The 19,275-nt window shown below is 39.7% G+C and overlaps 1 protein-coding gene and 2 pseudogenes across 2 annotated transcripts in view; 1 reads left to right on the plus strand and 2 right to left on the minus strand.

Annotated features, from left to right (window-relative positions):
• RALA (RAS like proto-oncogene A) overlaps window positions 1–19,275 on the minus strand; it is a 72,714-nt gene that overhangs the window by 25,847 nt on the left and 27,592 nt on the right. The gene's annotated exons all lie outside the window — the stretch shown is intronic.
• Window positions 5,868–9,775, minus strand: LOC132676263 (aspartate aminotransferase, mitochondrial pseudogene; annotated as a pseudogene).
• Window positions 10,891–14,545, plus strand: LOC132676272 (cell division control protein 42 homolog pseudogene; annotated as a pseudogene).

Here is a 19,275-nt window from a genome sequence, read left to right on the forward strand (position 1 = left end):
TAGACTCCACATTGAATGTAGGAAAGGATGTTGAACTTTCAGAACTCTCATGCCTTGCTGGTGGGAGTATAAAAATGGTATAATCATTCTGAAAAATGGCAATTTCTCAGAAAGGTAAACATAACACATACCCTATAACCCAAAGTTCTACTCCTACATTTTACTCAAGTGATATGAAAACATCTGTCCACAAAAATACTTGTACAAGAATGTTCATAGTTTTCTTCACAGTAGCCAAAAAGTGGAAACCAAATGTCTAACAATAACAACAACAATATATACAGAGAGTGGAAGAAAAGACTCGATTTACAAGAGCACTCACAAAGAGTACATAACAGAGAATGAAATGAACACAAACTGTGTAAGATATACATGAAGACAATTAAATAATGTATTTAGGTAACTTTATAAAGGGTGACTCAAATAAATGAAGATAGATCTTGTTTTGGGGCAAGAAGATTGTACACTGGTAACAAAATTTTGATAATAAAAGACTATTAACTTTTAATATACGAAAATGTATTCACAATAAAAAAACACCACCACTGAATCAAAAGACTAAGGACCTGATTTAGGAGTCATCTGATCTATCTTCTAGAGTTTTCTTTACCCTGAAATTTGTGAAGGTAATTTTTTTTAAGTTTATTTATTTTGAGAGAGAGAGAGAGAGAGAACGAGCAGAGAGAGTGCAAGCAGGGGAGGGGCAGAGACAGGATCCCAAGCTGTCAGCATAGAGCCCAACACAGGGCTTGAACTCAGGAACCATGAGATCATGACCTGAGCCAAAACCAAGAGTTGGACGCTTATTATCTCATTGAGCCACCCAGATGTCCCTGTGAAGGTAATTTCTGATGTTGAAAACTGGCTTTTTTTTGAAAGGCAGTTTGGTATACATACAATAAAATCATCTTTTCAATGAGTTTTGATAAATGTAGTCACGTGACCACTACCACAGTCAAGATCCCTAACGTTTCCATCACCCCTAAAATGTACTTCTGACCCCCCTGCAGTCAATATCCCCCCATGACCCCATCCCTTGGCAGCCATTGATCCAATTTCAGTTCCTATTGTCTTTTCCAGAATGTTATATAAATTGATCATATTGTACGTAGCTTTTTGTGCCTGGTTTCTTTTACTCAGCTATGGCTTCTGAGATACATCCATATTGTTACATGTACCAGAAGTGCATATACCTTTTTTTTTTTAACGTTGGATGGTATTCAACTGTCTGGAAATAGCACAATTTGGTTACCTATTCACATTTATTTGGGTTATTTCATTTAAAAAATTTTAAAGATGAAGAAGCTATACACATTCATATACAAGTCTGTGTGTGTGTGTGTGTGTGTGTGTGTGTGTGTGTGTGTGTATCACCCCCCCCCCCCCCCCCCCGCCTCACTGCGCACTTCTTTTGGGTAAATACCTAAGAGTGGGATTGCTAAACTGCATGGTACGTTTGTTTAAATATGTTTTCCAAGTGGTGTACCTTTCTGCATTTCCACTAACAAGTAGGCGATTTCCAGTTGCTTTACATAGGGTACTGTCATCATCTAGGCAGTCTAGGACATCAGCATTAGTATTTCATTGTGGTTGTAATTTGCACTTTCCTAATTACTAACCATGTTAAGCATCCTTTCATGTGGTTATCTGCCATCTATATAGGTCTTTGGTGTTCAAATCTTTTGCCCATTTAAAAAAAAATTTTTTTTAGTGAGTTGTAAGAGTTCTTTATATTTTCTGGAACAAATTTTTTTTTTTACCAGAAAATATTTTCTCCTAGTCTGTGGCTTATCTTTTCATTTTCTTTACATGTTTTTTGAAGAGAAGCTTTTATTTTGGCGAAGTCCAATTTATCATAGTTTTGTTTCATGCTTTTGGAATCCCAATAAATCTTTGACAAATTTTAAGTGACAAAAAAACTTGTTTTTAATATTTATAAACAAAACTTTATTAATTAGTCATTATTAAAAAGAGAAGGTGGAAGGAAGTCCAGGTGAAACAACGTTAATAGCAACTGACACCCTAAAGTCTTCCTTCATTTTGAAGAATACAATTAAGCTCTATATGAGCAGCATTCAAAGTTAGAAAGTCCCTGCAACACTGTTTTATTTTTGAGATGGAACAACATAATATTTTCCAACTATTCAAGCTTCACTGAATAACAAGAACACAAAATTATAATAAAGACTGAACTAAGGAAAGTAATACTATTTTAAGGTTACAGTAGCTGGAAACTGCTTAAAGATGGCTTAACATTTTGCCTTGTCTGAATAGTAAAAGTTATTTACATGACTTGCCAGACACGTTGTCAGATATCAAAGCACAGACCTAAAATCACAAAGGCTTGAATTACTTTATCTCCTTGGGCGTCAGCTTGTTTGTAAAGCCAATGTTAACATGAATAAAACAGCGTATGTACGATAAGCATCTTTTTATTTAGTTTTAAATGTTTATTTTTGAGAGAGAGAAACAGACAGAAAGTGCACATGTGAGCAAGGGAGAGGCAGAGAGAGATGGGAACAGAGGATCCGAAGCAGGCGCTGTGCTAAAAGCAGACAGCCTGAACCACGAGATCATCACCTGAACTGCCCCTACGCATCTTTTTAGAAGATAGTACCTTTAATGCAGCATATGTTCAGCCCCCATTCAGGGCAAAATTACTAACAGCAGCACAAAGGTAAAACCCTTGCCACAGTTAAAACTAACAAAAATTTTCTAGAACAAATGAGGAAGTGATGGCTAAGCGAAGACTTGAAAGACAAAGCAATAGTAGACCAGGTGAACCTGGGAGCCATGGTTGGAGATAAAGCTGTAAGAAGTAAAAAGGGCCAGAAACAGAACCTTATGTACCAGGAATGTAATGATTTTTGTCCTCAAAGCAGTGGAGAACCACCAGGAGTTTTTAAGCAAGAGACTATGACTCAGAAGGGAGAACAGCTAGAAGCCTATAGGGCCATGGTGACTTGAGTGTGGACTAGGGAGGTGCTGATGAATTCAAGAGACACTAAGGGAAAAGACTCAACCAATATGGGGACCTATTAGATGTGTGGGGTGAAGGAGAGGGGAAGTTCAAGCCAAATTACTTAACTCTCTGACTAGAGTGGATGGACATGGGTAAGGAGAAGAAGAAGCAACAGCCTTTTGTGGGGTAAGGGTAGGTGGTGAGAAGAGTTCATGCAAGGAAATGATGGAAATCACTTTAATAGTTCAAAATAATTTAAAAATTGAATCTAAGATTGTATAGCTGAAATATAAGAGGTTTTCTCACTCTGGCCCCAGTAGTTTTGTTAGCACATTATGACTTGATTTCAGTAATGCCGAGAAATAAGTAACAGGGTGAAACCCGAAAGGTAAAAGAGTAAAAAAAACCTATAAACTACTATCGATGGCTATTTTAACATTTGTCTTTTAACCCCTAAGTGTGCTTTTAAAATAAGATTATGTACTTTAGAAAAACATTAAATTGTTAATACTTATAAAGAATATACATTTTGCTTCTATATTCCTATGCTAACTCTGGGAGGATAAATAACAGTAACCATTTGAATTGTGAAACATGTGAATATGTTCCTTAATTGAAAATTAAATAAATTAAATGTTTTTACTCAATTTACCAGGTACAAAACTGCATGAAGAAATAATACTCAGAGTCTGGATGCTTAGTGATCTAAAAAAAAAGTATAATTTGGATAAGTTATACCTGCTTTAGGTTCTACTGTGTATGAGCTATAAATTAGTGTATATACACTCTCAGTTTCTTCTTGATATATTTAGGAACTTCATATTGTCTATGAAAGCTTTGCTAATTAAAAAAAATGCAACCAGAAAAAATAATTGAACTAATCCTGTCTGAATTATCCAGCTTAAAAATTATTCAACTAAGTAAGGCTTAGATCAAACTTAGACATTAGAAGAAATATTGACAAAAAGTTTAACAGTAAACAGTCATAAGCACATAAAATATATTTTTTAAATATTTATTTTGAGAGACAGAGAGAGAGAGTACATGCATCTGTGCAAGCAGCTAGGGGTAGAGAGAGGGAGAGAGAGCATCTCAAGCAGGGATAGCATAGAGCCTGACATAGGGCCTGAAACCACAAACCTCAAGATCATGACCTGATGATCAAGAGTCAGGCGCTCAACCGATGACGCCACCCAGGTGCCCCACTAGCACATGAAATATTTTTAAGGCATCAAAGTTTACATGAAGACATCTGTTAAATTCCACTTTTTAATGCATTTTTCACTAGTAAGTTAGCTCTCTCTTTGTAAAGTGGCTTCTCTGATCTTTTGGCTTATTATTTCGCTTCCTGTTTCTTTTTCCTATGCCCGTCTTCTGAGTCAACACAGAATTATTCAGAGTCAGGTATTGTGCTAGGCATTGGAGGGCAGGAGTGGGTGGGCACATAGGTAAGTCAGGATCCCCAACTTCAAGGATTTTACCATGAAGTACAGAGACATGGTGGGGAGGAGGTTAAGTTATAACACAAGTTTGCCTTCTGCATCCCTTTCCACTTAAGTCATACTTGTTTTTCTGTGTTGTTTTGTTGACCTCATGGCTGTAATTCTTAATGGCTATTTAGTATGTCATTTTGTGCATGTGCAGCAGTTCACTTACTGAGTCGTGTAAGACATGACAGCCGTTCAGAATTATTCAGTATAACAATTAATGACCATCTATTTCTATGTTTAAAATGCTTTTCATGCTGTTTCCATAAGAAACAGAAATTGAATGAATGGATTGTTTAAGGTTTATCAGGCATAATGTCCAACTGCTTTTCAAAAGTTCTGTATAATTGTTCACAACATTCCTATTAGGCAATTGGTATTCTTTAAAAAAACCTGCTAATTACATATTAGGAAAAAGATCTCATTGTTATTTCTAATTCCATCTTTGATTACAGGAGGAGGGTGAATTTTTTTCTATGTATTTGGTTATTTTGTGAATTGTTAATTCATAATTGTTAATTCATTTATAATTCCAAGTCACCACTGACTAGGCTTTCTTTCCTCTAGCTTCCCCAGTCCACCACAGCAGGTTTCCTCCAGTGGTGGAGAGATCTACTTCCCATTACAGATCTGGAGAAGTCAAAGACTCCATGTTCACTGTCATTTTAATGGGTGTGTTTCCTTCAATGTTCGTGGGCAAGGAACAGGTCGACAGGTTGGATTCTTCTTCAAATATCAAAACAAGGAGAGTTTACCATGTGTCACTAACACTTTCACTGCAACTCCTAATCCTCCTCAGGCTGAGAGTTTAAAAAGAAACTTTTTTCGAAAGCAGATTTCCAAAATTAGCATGGGAACCAATGTTGTTGCAGCATTTGTATGGGTAGGGTGTATGGGTAGGATGTCTAGTTGGCTCTTAATGCATACAATCATAATATCATGTCCTATCATCTCTTCTGCTCGGTTCCTCCTGAAAGCATAGATTCCTCTCGCAGCCTCTCCTCATGGGTATGCTGGACCGGGGCTTCCTCCACCCTGGCCCACCCATCAGTGCCATCTGTTTCCTGCCTTCTAAAACCTGGAAAGTCTCTGCTTTGCTCATGGCCACTCCATCTGCTCCTACTCTCAGTGCTTGTGAGTTTACAAATTTCTGTTTATAAATTTTATTTTCTTCTGTCATGTCACAGGAAGTTGGGGACACAGAGGAGTCAGTCTATTGGCTTTCAGTACAAATGAGTTAAAATCTTCAGTTGACTTATTTGGAATCCCAAATATTTCAAGTTCAGGAACTTCGAAAATATTCAACTAAAGAGTCTAGTTAAGATAAACCTCAGTTTTAAAGAATGCAATCAATTTTAAGTATTCAGTATCAATTATCAATTTTCAGTATCAATTTTAAGAATAAATAGGTTTCCTGATATAAGTGACCAAGTAATCACACAGAAAGAAAAAAAGAGGTCAGCCAGTGGTCTTCACTGCTATAGAAAAGTGTTGATATGATTTTTTTTTCTAATGTTTTCTTTATAGCATTGGGACAGCTTAGCTAAAACTAAGAATTTATAAAGGGACATATTGATCCGTCATGCTCTGCAAATTAAGTACTGAAACTATTTTTATAAATCAGTAACTTAAAGCTAAAGATGAACTCTACAGCAATAAAGAGAAATTCCCTTTGTACCAACTAATCTCCACAACAGCTCTATAATAGACCACTCGCTGAGTTTCTATTTTGTGGAAATACAGTAGCCAATTCTTTTCATTTATTTTTATTTGGAGGGGGGGTCTGCAGTAACTTTATTTTAAGAGAGAAACCAGGGTTCAATAAGTCTACATGATTGGAGCAGATAGTGGTTATCTTTTCAAAGGGTGAAGCCTGAGCCCAGCTGGCGGCACACAAAAGGTTAAAACCAGAGCCCAGATACCCTCTTTCCTGACTCTGCCCTGCATTGCCCACTCGTGACGTGAGATGAGACACTGCACAACTGCACTGAATGAAGTTAAGGGGTCCAACTGGGCAGAGGCAACATCCCGTCAGGAGACAATCACTAAAGAGGATGCTGAAATCCAGTGCAGTTACCTCTTCCATGCTATTCTTTGATAAGGAAAGTGAGGGTATGGGATGAGAAGTAAATTATGCACTTCTTCAAATAAGTCAATCCTATAGGATGGGGCTGACAGTCCATCAAGCAGCAGAATAGGATGAAAATCTAGGCTAGTTATAGATCTCTGTGCCTCAGGAAAAGAACAGCAATAATAAGGGAGAAGAGAGCAACATCAAAATGTCTGAAAGTATTAAAAAGAAAGGCCTTTTTTCTTTTTCTTTACTTTTTTTTTTTTTTTTTTTTTTACATTTACTTATTTTTGAGAGACAGAGAGAGACAGCATGAGCAGGGGAGGGACAGAAAGGGAGGGACACACAGAATCAGAAGCAGGCTCCTGGCTCCGAGCTGTCAGCACAGAGCCCCATGCAGGGCTCGAACCCACGACCCATGAGATCACGACCTGAGTCGAAGTCGGACGCTTAACTGACTGAGCCACCCAGGCGCCCCTTATTTTTCTTAAATAAGACAGGAAACAACATCTTTTATTTTCCTCACTGCAGCGGCAGCAGTTCATGAAACACGGTTTCTGGAACGAGGTCTGTTGATAAGCTTGCCCCATCACCAGAGGACAAACACAGGGCTGACTGCTCATGTTAGAACTAGGTCTTCCCACAATGCCTCTTGTAGGTGCTCTTCTCATTCTAGAGCTACAGAGGTGCCCCCAACACCAAAAGGTGCTTCTGTTAAAGCTCCTGATCTATTGCACTGGCGTGATCGACAGGTTTTTTGGGGGCTCTATCTTGCACATGTACACTCTTTTGGAACACTGGAATTAAAGGATGAGCAGGAGTTTGGTTTTGAGCCACAAAGTTTCAGACACCAGCCACAGATGCCTCTGCCCCATTTCACTACATGTTCTTTTCTGAAAAACACATTCAATGGTTGAGTGTTAAGTACTGTGGTTGAAAGAAATGACTTGCTCACCACCATCCACCCTCCTTCTTCCTCTGTGTGAATCTCACAACCACAGAGGCTGTAGACAGGAAGGTGGTCTTTGTTCCCTCTAACCAGGGAAATTACTTGGTGACCTAGTAAGTGGCATGGACAAGGTAGTCCACGTTGCCTGAGGTGATCATTTGTCAGGGAGATGGAGAACTCCTCGGTCAGCCTCTCCACCTGCTCGAGCTTTAGTCCTGTGAAACCAAACATGCCCATCTGGTCAGCAATGTGCTACCAGTTGTGGCAGGAGCCCTCCTTCTTGAGGAGGGAGACCAGCTGAGTCTGCACGCTAATGACGTGGTTGGCCATGCCTTTTACTTCCTGCAACCATGGTTACTGCAGGTCAGGGCTGGTCAGGATGGTCGAGGCAATCCGTGCTCCACTGATTGGAAGGTTGGAATGCACCAGACAGATCAAAATCTTCAACCGTGACCCCACCCCGTAGGCTTCATCAGCATCTTTCCCGACTACAGTGAACGCTCCCACACACTCACCAAATAAGCCATGTTCTTGGCATAGGATTAGCAGAGACAAACATGAATGCCCTGTTCAGTGAAGTGCATACAGCCCAGGCATCCTTGTTGCCATCATCCCTGGCAAAGCCTTGGTAAATAGGCCATGTCGAGGAATGCAAAGAGATTGTTTTTCTTCACCACTGTTGCTCTATCCTTCCAATGCTTGGGGCAAGGGTCCTCTTCCGTGGGGCTGTGGGCACGGGTATGCAGGAGAAGGACGCTTTGCTGTGGCATTTTCGAAACGTCCTCTTTAGCGCCTGTGAAGTCAAAGCTGCACGTCTTGGGGTTAGAGTACTGATTAACCATGTAGCCGCAGGCCAGTGTCCCTGAAGATGGGCGTGTGATTTCCTCAGAAGCGTTCGGGCAGAAAGGCAGCTCAGCTGAACTTAAAAAAAATCTTTGCAGAAAACTGGCTCCAATCTTCAAGGCCCCAGTTTCAGAAACAGTCTGCATGGTGACATACCAGTTACTTTTCAACGTTTTGCTGTTCTCACCCAGGGCTAGTTCTGCAGATGCCTCACAAAATTCAGCAAGTCTCACAATGGGAAGGTATTCTTTGTCAAATACTTTGCAGCAATATGGGCCTCTGCCTTCCAGACACTAGGGAGCACAGAAGGCTTTCCATTATCATCTCAGTAGGCACCAACTCCCAGACTGATCTGTTTGCTCTTGGTGTTTCTCTTAAAGGCTCCTGTGACTCCCAGGATGGGATCTGGGAGCCCCATCTCCATACGGGTCCACCAGGAGCCGGCTCTGCCAGAGGCCACAGTGGTGAGGCCTGGGTGGAAGGTGGTAGTGACCCTGGACAGGACACAGCCAGAGAACAGCAGGGCCAGGGCAGGTGGCAAGAAGGCAGTGGGTAACTGCAAGGCAGAGTGGAGGGCCAGCTGCCGGTTCTTTTTAAATAGCAACAGGGAGCCATTCAAAACAAAGAAAGAAAACACGAACTAGTAACCTTTGAAATTCTGACTTGCTCTTGTGTGCGGCATCACACATCCATCCATTCACATTAAGCATTTGGTACGTACTCTGTGCGGTTTACTGTAGACGTATGGCACAGCAAAATGACAGGAAATATCACGGTTTTTAATTAAAAACTCTAACAACGAATATAGAAAATAGACTAAGCTTATGTTTATTTCTTTCTTTGTGTATATAACTCAAGGCTTTATTTTTATTTTTATTTAAATTCTACTTAGTTGGGGCGCCTGGGTGGCTCAGGTGGTTAAGCATCCGACTTCGGCTCAGGTCATGATCTCACGGTTCGTGGGTTCAAGCTCCGTGTCGGGCTCTGGGCTGACAGCTCAGAGCCTGGAGCCTGCTTCGAATTCTGTGTCTCTGTCTCTCTCTGCCCCTCCCCAACTCATGCTCTGTCTCTCTCTGCCTCTCAAAAATAAAGAACCATAATTAAAAAAAAAAAAAAAAAAGAAAAGAAAGAAAAAAAGACTTGGAAATTCCTTGAAAATCATGAAAACATCCTTTAGCACCTAGATTTTCCTTCCAAAGATTGAGTACTGATAAATCTTAATTTGAGATTTGATCATATCTTACAGTTAAAAATGACTAATTTGTTGAGTCATGAAAATAAAGTTTCAGTTCATGACTATATAATTGACTATATGAAAAACATACCGGTCTGTATAAAAGAACTTGTACATTAAAAGAAAAACAACCTGAAGGGAAGATTCTCTCACAGGTGTTTTAGTAGGTGTATGCGCTAGAGTCATCTGGGGAACTTTTGAAAAATGCACTTACCCAGGACCCATGCATGAAGATCCTCACTGAACGAGCTAGGATGCGGACAGTGTATATTGTAAAAGGCTGACCTGATCATTCTAATTTGTATCTTGGTTAAGAATTATCACTCCATATTATCATAAAGTTGAACTATATAAAACTGCCAACATTAGATTTCTTTTTTTACTTAGAAATCAGCAATTTCATATGATTCATTTATTTTATTATTTTTTAAAATAAACTTTATTAAAAAAATTTTTTTTAATGTTTATTTATTTTTGAGACACAATGCGAGTGGGGAAGGGCAGAGAGAGAGGGAGACACAGAATCCAAAGCTGGCTCCAGGCTCTGAGCTGTCAGCACAGAGCCCAACGTGAGGCTTGAACTCACGAACCGCAAGATCATGAGCCAAGCCAAAGTCGGACACTTAACTGACTGAGACAGGCAGGCACCTCATGACTCATTCAATAGATAGTGGCCTAAGACTAAAAACAGCTAACATTTACTGAACATACTACTTTGTACCAGGCACTAAGTTTTGTGCACCTGTTGTTGCCAGTTTTATAACACTAGCCAAGAAGTGGGCAAAGACATCCCCAGACTTTGTGTGGGGAAGTGAGGGGGAAAGAGAGGCAGTTGAGAAGGGGAGGAGGTGAGTCAGGGATGATACCACAGAGCAAATCATCATTGTATTTGGAATAAAGACCACTGGGGTTCTCGATGGATCGATGGAGGCAGAAGAGACCAGACAACAGTAATTTAAAACAAGTCCCTGGGACACCTGGGTGGCTCAGTTGGTTGAGCATCCAACTCTTGATCTGGCGCAGGTCACGATCCCAGCGTTATGGGATCGAGCTCCACGTCAGGCTCCGTGCTGAGCATGGAGCCTTCTTAAGATTCTCTTTCTCCCTCTGCCCCTCTCTTGAGCTCATACTGTCTCTCTAAAGTTAAGAAATTAAATTAAATAAATAAAACAAGTCCCACATACAGCAACTGCCTATGTGGCCAAGGAAAGGGACAAGACTCCTTGGTCATTTCCAATACATCTAACAGGCAGAACATGGAACAGAGTGTATGTCAAATTACTCTAAGCGGGAGTGGGTGGACGGTGAATGACAGTGGGTATCAGGGGTTCATTGGGGATAGTCATGGCTCATCAGGGACGGTTGGGAATCATAGGCTGGGAAGTAGACCCACACACAGGTAAGCTTTCAATCTCTTCAAACTGTATCACCAAAAGCCAACCATACATTTAAAATTAAAACATTAAACATGTGCACCTAAATGCAAAATAGGGGTTAGAAGCAAAGGTGTTGCAGCTCATTATCACTTAAGGTTATAGGCTTCAGCACAGACGACAATTTGATGCTCAAAGAGATAACATTCGGAAGGTCCAGGCTCCACAGAAAGTGAGATTTACCCAGGGATTTCATCCAGTAAAATATCTCCTTCAGTATACTAGCCTCTTTCTTCCAATTTTACACGTGATAGGATTTTAACAAATTATTTTCATTTTTACCTAGAAGTTTCACTGCAAGATGTTTTTTAAATCAAATAAACATAATGCAACTGAAGAACCACAGAAGGAAGTCTTAAAATATTCTTAATCCTCTCATTTTTCATAAAAGGAAATAAGGGCTAGAGAAGAGTTAAGTCATTTGCAAGAAATTCCACAGAAAGTTGTGGTAGAGTTAAAACTAGGAACTGACCCAGGACGGTATGATCCCGCAGAATCTACGTATCTGTGCCAGTGCAGTTAGAGCAGGCGTACAATCACTGTGTACTCACAAATGACTTTAGAAGCCAGTATCCCATATCCTCATTCTCTTGCTCTATCCCAAAACCCAGAGTTCAATTCAAGGGATGGGCTGAGCATGTTTATTAGTAACTGGTACCCACTTACAGGCTTCCACAGTCACCAATCCATCATACTGGATGACTGAGTTCAAGTAACCTCCTGAAGGACTGGTCTCATGTGATCTAGAAATTTCATGTTATGCCAGGTGTTGAAAAACATGGTCTGGGTTAGGCAGTGGCCGGTGCTGTATGACGACACAGAAACTTGTTCCAGTAAACCCTCGTTAACAACAAAGGATACTGTTTCCAGATAACTGGCTGCTGCTCAGAAATCACATTTCTTCCTTTCTGGGTTCTTGCCATCTCTTGCTATCAGGAGATGATATCAAGAATCAATAGTGCCTTACAGAGAGTCATAACTAATTCCAAATTAGTGAACCTTGACTCAAAAGGTTTGAAAGGAAGAAAAATAAAATAGTAAAACCTCTTACAGGCCATTTTACAAGATTTCCTACTGAAAACCAGCAAGGATGAATAGATGAAGCCTGTATTTAGTTCCAGTAGACTAAATTCTTAAGCCTAAATATAGTTGTCATTCACATAAACCCAAGAAGCAGAAACAGGAAAGTTCAGGTAGTTCTGAACTTTGAATTACTAGTTCTATTTCAGTTGAAAGGATGCAATTATAATGTATAAAGCTTGGGAATACATTTAAGATACTGGAATAAGAGTTTTGACCCTGCCACCCCAAAAATTATGTATTAACTAAAATACCAAAGGGACTCAACGCCCCTTATTGTTAATAATGTCTGCCTTTTTATGTAACTATAACCTATCACAATAAAAAGTGAAATTAGTTTGACATGGCTTAGCTAAAATTCTTCAAAGACTCTGTAAGTGCTCTTAGGTTGAAATCTAAATTCTATAACATTGTCTCCTTATACCACGTGCCCCTGATCCCTTTTTTATGCTTCTCCCCTCAAACTTTATATATCTTAATCCTATGCATTTTCCAATTTCTACTAGTGAAGTATGTGTGGACATTTGGGGGAGTTTGGGTGAGGGGGGAGTATGGATTAAACAATAACAAAGTAGGTCGTAGGTAGTTGAACAATGATACCGAGGAAAGATTAATAGGCCCTGTAGGAACTGGCATGACACAGGACTTGAAGCAAAAGATATACTTGAAGCGAGTTTACAATGATCACATGTTCTGAATACTATGTCCAGATCTACTTATCATTTTTTAAGTAAAACAATAAAACAGGGATTATAGTATGAAGAAAAGATTAACAAGTAGGAAAAGAAAAATTTTAGTGATCAAGTTTAACTACTGTTATTCTATAAAATTTTTAGAATTTTATGTGTAACAGCTTTATTGAGGTGTAACATATAATAAACTGCACATATTTAAATATGACCCACCGTAATCCCCCCTAGCATTGCCACACCCCTTAATACATTGCTCTGTTTTCTATATAAATTAATTAGCATTTTCTATAGTTTCTAGAATTATGCAGTATGAACTCCATCAGGCTTCTTTCACTCCATGTAATTTTGAGATACATCCCTGTTGTTGCCTGTATCAGTAGCTCTTTTCCTTTTACTGCTGCACAGTAGTCTACTATACAGCGTTACTACAATTCGTTTATCCATTCATCTATTGGTGGACATCTGGGTTGTTTACAGTTTTTGACACCTGTTGACAAAGGTGTAAAAGGCAATGCAATAAAGAAAGGACAGTTTTGTGGTTTTGTTTTTTGTTTTTTAAGTATGCTCCATGCCCAGCTTGGAGCCCAATGTGGGGCTTGAACTCACAACCCTGAGATCAAGACCTGAGCTGAGATCAAGAGTTGGATGCTTAGCTGAGCCATCAAGGTGCCCTCAGATAGTCTTTTCAACAATGATATTGGAACAATTAAGATATCCATATGCAAAAAAATGAACTGAGATCCATACTGCAAAACTTCTAGAAGAAAGCAGAGAGTTAGGCATATGACCTTGGATTAGGCATATGACCTTGAGTTAAGTAATGATTTCTTAGCTAGAATGCCAAAAGCAAAATCCACATAAGAACAAACTGATAAACTGGACTACCTCAAAGTTAAAAACTTCTGTTCTTTAAAAGACAGTTAAATAAACAATTACAATCATCGACTACATTCCCTACAATGTGCCTTTTATTCCTATGATTTATTCATTCCATAATGGTGACAGATGGCAACTATATTTGTGGTGAGCACAGCATAACATATAGACTTACTGAATCATTATATTATACCTGAAACTAATGTAACATTGTGCCGACTATATTCAAATAAAATCAGTTTTTAAAAACGTATTTTCTGCCTTCAAAAGATAAAAGTTAAGAAAATGAAAGGATAGAAAGGTCCCAGTGGAGAAGCTGAAGTCAACGTGGAATCTGAATATTCGAAATAGATGCAAAACTGTCTCAGCATGGCAGACAAGTAAGTGCACTGTTGTGGGTGATGGTGCCACTGGTAAAATGTGTCTCCTGATACCCTACTGGACACACTTCCATCTGAACATGTACCAACTGTTTTTGACAACTATGCAGTCATAGTTATGGTTGGTGGAGAGCCATATATTCTTGGACTTTTTGATGTAGCAGGGCAAGAGGATTATAACAGATTATGACCATTGAGTTATCCACAAACACATGTATCTCTAGTCTGTTTCTCACTCTTTTCTCTGTCCTCACTCAAAACATGAAAGAAAAGTGGGTGTCTGAGATAACTCACCACTGTGCAAAGACTCCTTTCTTGCTTGCTGGGATCCAAACTGATCTCAGAGATAACCCCTCCACTACTGAGGAACTTTAAGAATCAGAGAGGCCTGTCACTGCAGAGACTGCTCGCAGGCTATCGAGTATATGGAGTGCTCTGAACTCATACAGCAATGCCTATGGAATGAACGTGTTTGAGGAAGCAATACTGGAGGGCCCACAGCCAGAACCGGAAAACCCGCAGGTGTATGCTGCTATGAACCTCTCTCCAGAGCCCTTTCTGCGCAGCTGGTGTCAGCATCGTACTAAAAGCAATGTTTAAATCAAACTAAAGATGAAAAATTAAAATTTGTCTTTCCAATAATGACAAATGCCCTGCACTTAACCCACATGCGCTGGTGTGAGACAAGGCCCATAGGTATGGCCCCCTTGCCTCCCCTGATACTAGTTAATTCTGAGTGATTCTGTATTGTCAGAAAAGTGATAAGTACTAGTTTTTGTTCTGTTGTTTCCAAAAAAAAAAAAAAAAGTTTTCGTTGTTGTTTAAGAGAGAGGCCCGCTTGTGATGACTCTGTAACAACTAATTTGGGTTGCTGAAGCTTCTCCCCGGTTCCACTGTGGAGAGTAATCGGGGACATCTTGGTGGTATTTTTTCTTTTCCATTTTTAGGGTGTGTGCTTGTTTTGTTTTATTTAGTCTTTAAAAAAAAGTGTCATCAACCAGTGGACAGCCCTTAAGGGGAACAGGACAAAACTGATTCCACATTCCACTTCCTAGATCTAGTTTAGAAAACACGTCCCCAACCCCAGCCCCCACCACCCCACTGGTGCTCTTAGGAAGGTGTGTAGTAATGGCCTCATCAGGTAACACACTCCTTTTTGAGAGGTGACTCTTCTGCCTCCCCTTGGGTAGGTCCAGTATTTGATGAAACCCATAAAAGCAGGTGCTACCTGATTTGCCCCTCCTCTTTTCTGGGATGCACTTTACATGGGACTGTGACTTCCAAGGAGATTTGTCTGCCATTTGCTGAGCTTTTTTTTTTTAAGCTAATTTCTAACTTCTTTCACTGATAAATGAAGAAAAGTATTACATCCTTTGGGATATATCTAATGGATTGAGTTTATAATTTTAAAAAATATTTTTCCCCTTTCAAAAAGAAAATGAGAGGCGCCTGGCTGGCTCAGTGGGTAGAGCATGCGACTCTTGATCTCAGGGTTGTAAGATCGAGTCTCATGTTGGGTATAGGGAGTACTTAAAATCTGAAAGAAAGAAGGAAAGAAAGAAAGAAAGAAAGAAAGAAAGAAAGAAAGAAAGAAAAGAAAAGGGAAAGAAAGAAAGAAAAGAAAAGGGAAGGAAAGAAAGAAAGAAAGAAAGAAAGAAAGAAAGAAAGAAAGAAAAAAAATGGGAGAAAATGTTTCGAATTTAAAACAAAATACTGAGGAAAAGACAAAGGCAAATTCTGGCTCACTGGCAGGTTCTAATGATTTTTTCTGGTAAAAAGTGAATGGAGGTGCCTGGGTGGCTCAGTCAACTGCATGTCCAACTCTTGATTTTGGCTCAGGTCATGACCCCAGGGTCATGGGACTAAGCCCCGCACTGGGTTCTGAGCTGGCCTGCTTAAGATTCTCTCCCTCTCTCTCTCTCTCTCTCTCTCTCTCTGTCCTGTCCTCCATGCTTTCTCTCTCTTAAACAAACAAACAAACAAACAAACAAAACCGTCTATAAGCTCCCAGGAAAAAGAATCAAACAGATCAGGAAAGAAGGTGGTAGAGATTGAGATAATTAAATTTAAATTGCTTCTTACTCTGTAAATGTACTTTTCAGCTATTTCTGAGATAACCAATTTAATGCATACTTGATACCATATTAAATCAGTGGTGAGAAAAGTTCTTGATCCATACAACTTGATCAAAACATTTTCAATGAAAACATTGTGGCCTAACAGGGTGATGTGAAATGTATGCATAAGGGTAAAGAAAGCTGTTTACACAGAACCTCTTCTGTGCAGCATTTCCAGCCTTCCAACTGCTCTCTGGGCCTGAGTGGCTACTTCCTTGGTGGTTCCAGAGCATTCTGGACAAAAGGTCTATCAATGGATCTCACCACACTAACTATCAGGGGCTTTTCAACAGCAAAGAGCTACCCCCCCCCCCCCCCCCCGCCAGGTCTGTAATCCCAGTATCTAACAACAAATAACTGATACATACACTTTCGAAAAAGAAACTAAACTCTAGAAAATGACTTTGGAGAACAAAGTAATTGGTAGTGGTAAAATCCTGAGACATTCCCCCAAGAAGAACAGGAACTCCAGTAAAGAACTGCTATGGACAGAACGGCTATGGAAGAACTGCTAAAGGAGAGTCGGCACAGGCAACAGAGTCGCGCTGCTCCCACATCTGATAATGCTATATTGTATTACTTGTAACTGCAATGTGTTATGCATTGTGGACAAATTAAACCCTGGTCTCTGAAGCTAAGTTAGTTTCCCCAAGACTAATGTTCAAACAAAGCCTCCGAAAAAAAATAAAATGGAATAGTCAGAAATAATTCTAAATTTAGCTGACTCTTCATGCAATTTTCTTAATAGAGTAATACAATCATGTCAATGTTACATAACATCTGACCTAAAGCAATTCAATCTTCTGATAATAAGGTCACTTACTAAGATCACTACAGCAAGTGGCAAATTTCTGCAAACATTTTTTGTTTCTTACCTTATATATGTATTATAAGATTTAGGAGTTTGGGGGGCAGTAGATGTGTTATGTTCATATACCCAACCCAAGAGGTTTATGTAAGATAAGTTTATGGTCACTGACCTATTTTTGCAAATTAACCAAGGACGTGAATATCCCAGTCCTTTTTGAGAACCTAATAAGGTTCTACAGATCCTCAACACAGAAGCCTCACCATGGCCCTATTTAAAAACAAATACAAATAGAATACACTTTATGCCTGCAGTTATTACTTTTCTTGAATTTGTATGTGAATCATTAGTAAGAACTGATATTTGAAAAAAAAGGCTATCATAATAATCATGGCTGTGCACAGAGAAATTAATGACAAGGATATTTACTGTAACATCCATAATAATTAAGTGAAGAATTAAATTATGGATAGCCACAAAATGGGATTATAAAACAATTATAAAAATGATGCTGAGTACTGAATGGTCCTGGAATATGTTCACAAAATCTGTGAAAGCAGCTTACAAATAATATTCACGTATGAACTTTTATTTTATTTATTTATTTAACATTTATTTATTATTGAGGGACAGAGAGAGACAGAGCATGAGCATGGGCAGGGCAGAGAGAGGGAGAGACACAGAATCTGAAGCAGGCTCCAGGCTCTGAGCTGTCAGCACAAAGCCTGACGCTGGGCTCGAACTCACAAACTGCAAGGTCATGAACTGAGCTGAAGTCAGACGCTTAACTGACTGAGCCACCCAAGCGTCCCTCATGTATGAACTCTTGAAACAGATTATGTATTAGTAGAAACAGGAAAAACATCAGACTGCGAAATAAAATTTCAGAAAGAGAACTCTAAACAGGGGCGGCACATGAGAAATGTGTAATTTCCAGGGCTTTTTACTTATCTGAATTCCAGTGTTCTGCCATGTTACTTTTGTGATCAGAAAATAAAAAGCTTAGGAAAAAAGAAAAAGATATTTAAACAGTGTTTTTGTGGTGGGGCTTTAATATAATCAAACTGTCACTAATAGCTGCTGTGGACAGTTACGAAAACATTGGTATGCCCGGCAAAGCTGGAAGTACACAACATAACACACGATTTTGTAGACATTCAAGTGAGTCTGTGTAGTTAGCCTCCAAGATGTCTCCCAACAATCTCCACCTCCTGGTATTCACACCCTTCTGTAGTGTCTTCCTGTTATGTACCAGGGCTGACCTGTTTGACCATTACAATACAGTGGAAGTGACGGCATGTCACTTCTAGGATTAGGTTATAAAAGACTAAGGTTTCTGTCCTGGACACTCTCTCTCATCACTCCCTTTGGGGGGAACCATGTTGTGAGTAGTCCTGTGGACAGAAGTCCATGTGGCAAGGAACCGAAGCCTCCTGCTAACAACCACATGAGTGAGACGGGAAGCCAGCCTTCTAGACCTAGCCCAGTCTCAGATGACAGGAGTTCTGGCTGACACCTTGATTGTAGCTTCATGAGAGACTGAGTGAGAACCACACAGCTAAGCTGCTTCTGATTCCTGACCCACAGAAACTGTGAGATAATAAATGTTTGTTGTTTTAAGCCAATAAGATCGTGACAATTTCTAACACAGCAATAGCAGACTATATAGTTAGCTTACACCTTTGGAGAGCAGAGTCCTTCTAAGAACCCACCTTAGGAAAAAGCACCTAGGCTATAACCCATTTTGCTCTAAATTCAAAGTTCTGATTTCCTATCCGGTCTGACCTAAACCAGAAAAGGCATCTGAATACCTTTTACAAAATATTCAGTTCCTTAGATTTGCCTTCTACTTCCCTTCTCCCACTCATATTTCATCTCCTCTTTCAGTTACTATAAGTCTAGGGTTGACAAACCCCTTCTGCAAACAGCCAGATAGCAAATATCTTAGGCTTCTCTGCAGCAATCATGCAATCCTACGGCTACAGCTTGAAAGCAGCCATAGACAACATCTAAATAAATGGGCGCAGCTGCATTCCAACAAAACTTTATTTTAAAAACAGTCGGTAAGCTGAATTTGGCTCCAGAGCTGTGGCTTGCCAACCTGCTATAAATGAAAACTAGTAAGACCAATGTTTCCAACTCAGGCAGCAGATTCCGTTCCCTCTAGCCGACTCCATATATTGCTCCACAAAGCCCTGGCCCCCCAACCAATGCATCAATTTTGTTCCTCTTTACTGAATATACACGTTATTTCAACTATCTTAAAAGACAAAACAAAAACTCTCAATCCTGCTTCCATTTCTCCAGCTCAGTGTGTCTAAATTTGGTCCTCTCCTCCTCCCC

The sequence above is a fragment of the Panthera onca genome, chromosome A2 (genome assembly GCF_046562875.1).
Source record: "Panthera onca isolate mPanOnc1 chromosome A2, mPanOnc1 haplotype 2, whole genome shotgun sequence".
NCBI lineage: Eukaryota > Metazoa > Chordata > Mammalia > Carnivora > Felidae > Panthera > Panthera onca.